Here is a 2,500-nt window from a genome sequence, read left to right on the forward strand (position 1 = left end):
AAAGAGCCCACTTCCGATTCCGACGAGGAGTGCACGGCTCAGTTGCCCAAGCCAAGCACCCCGAGCTGAAAAGGCCAAGCCAAGCACTTGTGAGCGGATCAAGACAGCGGGCGATTTGGCTAGGATGCCCACACCAATTCCCACGCATCCAATCCGCTCATTGTGCGAGAAACGACCTACCCAACGAAATTCCGATTCCCACATGTGGGCACTAGGCAAGGGCATCCTTGCAAAGAGCCCACTTCCGATTCCGACGAGGAGTGCCCAGCTCAGTTGCCCAAGCCAAGCACCCCGAGCTGAAAGGCCAAGCCAAGCACTCGTGAGCGGATCAAGACGTCGAGCGATTTGGATAGGATGCCCACACCAATGCCCACGCATCCAATCCGCTCATTGTGCAAGACACAACCAATCCAGCGAAATTCCGATTCCCACGTATGGGCGCTGGGCAAGGGCATCCTTGCCGAGCGCCCACTTTCGATTCCGACAAGGAGCGCCCAGCTCAGTTGCCCAAGCCAAGCACCCCGAGCTGAAAGGCCAAGCCAAGCACTCGTGAGCGGATCAAGACGTCGAGCGATTTGGATAGGATGCCCACACCAATGCCCACGCATCCAATCCGCTCATTGTGCAAGACACAACCAATCCAGCGAAATTCCGATTCCCACGTATGGGCGCTGGGCAAGGGCATCCTTGCCGAGCGCCCACTTTCGATTCCGACAAGGAGCGCCCAGCTCAGTTGCCCAAGCCAAGCACCCCGAGCTGAAAGGCCAAGCCAAGCACTCGTGAGCGGATCAAGACGTCGAGCGATTTGGATAGGATGCCCACACCAATGCCCACGCATCCAATCCGCTCATTGTGCAAGACACGACCAATCCAGCGAAATTCCGATTCCCACGTGTGGGCGCTCGGCAAGGGCATCCTTGCCGAGCGCCCACGGCTTCGGTTTCCGACCTTCCGAATCCCACGTGGGGTGCTATATAGGCTGTAGTCCGCGCCAAGCACCCCTAACCGAAGCCCACGTCCCATATAGGAGGGGAGGTCTTTCGACCCACCGGACTACCCCCCTATATATATGTCTTAAGTCCGTTTTCCAAACTGGCAGTAGGAGACATCAATTTCTCAAAAAGCGTAGTCCCCCCCATTTCTCATCCCGTCAGCAGCGGAAGAGCCCTCCAAGCACACGCAGCGTGCGAGGAACGAGCAATCACCCGCAATTTCATATCCCGCAAGTGGGCGCTCGAGAAAGCGATCCTTGCCGAGCACCCACACCTCGATTTCCGACCTTCCGAATCCCACATGGGGTGCTATATAGGCTGTAGTCCACGCCAAGCACCCCTAACCGAAGCCCACGTCCGATATAGGAGGGGAGGTCTTTCGACCCACCGGACTACCCCCCTATATATATGTCTTAAGTCCGTTTTCCAAACTGGCAGTAGGAGACATCAATTTCTCAAAAAACGTAGTCCCCCCCATTTCTCATCCCGTCAGAGCACGCGCGGCCCCCTAGCGCGCGCGCGGGGGTCTGAAGGTTAACCTCAGTACCCCCTATATATATGTCTTAAGTCCGTTTCTCAAACTGGCAGTAGGAGACATCAATTTCTCAAAAAACGTAGTCCCGCTCATTTCTCACCCCGTCAGCGCGCGCGGCCCCATAGCGCGCGCGGGGGTCTGAAGGTTAACCTCAGTACCCCTATATATATGCCTTAAGTCCGTTTCTCAAACTGGCAGTAGGAGACATCAATTTCTCAAAAAACGTAGTCCCGCTCATTTCTCACCCCGTCAGCGCGAGCGCGGCCACCTAGCGCGCGCGGGGGTCTGAAGGTTAACCTCAGTACCCCCTATATATATGCCTTAAGTCCGTTTCTCAAACTGGCAGTAGGAGACATCAATTTCTCAAAAAACGTAGTCCCGCTCATTTCTCACCCCGTCAGCGCGCGCGGCCCCATAGCGCGCGCGGGGGTCTGAAGGTTAACCTCAGTACCCCCTATATATATGCCTTAAGTCCGTTTCTCAAACTGGCAGTAGGAGACATCAATTTCTCAAAAAACGTAGTCCCGCTCATTTCTCACCCCGTCAGCGCGAGCGCGGCCACCTAGCGCGCGCGGGGGTCTGAAGGTTAACCTCAGTACCCCCTATATATATGCCTTAAGTCCGTTTCTCAAACTGGCAGTAGGAGACATCAATTTCTCAAAAAACGTAGTCCCGCTCATTTCTCACCCCGTCAGCGCGCGCGGCCCCATAGCGCGCGCGGGGGTCTGAAGGTTAACCTCAGTACCCCCTATATATATGCCTTAAGTCCGTTTCTCAAACTGGCAGTAGGAGACATCAATTTCTCAAAAAACGTAGTCCCGCTCATTTCTCACCCCGTCAGCGCGCGCGGCCCCATAGCGCGCGCGGGGGTCTGAAGGTTAACCTCAGTACCCCCTATATATATGCCTTAAGTCCGTTTCTCAAACTGGCAGTAGGAGACATCAATTTCTCAAAAAACGTAGTCCCGCTCATT

The sequence above is a fragment of the Tripterygium wilfordii genome, unplaced genomic scaffold (genome assembly GCF_013401445.1).
Source record: "Tripterygium wilfordii isolate XIE 37 unplaced genomic scaffold, ASM1340144v1 ctg162, whole genome shotgun sequence".
Taxonomy (NCBI): Eukaryota; Viridiplantae; Streptophyta; class Magnoliopsida; order Celastrales; family Celastraceae; genus Tripterygium; species Tripterygium wilfordii.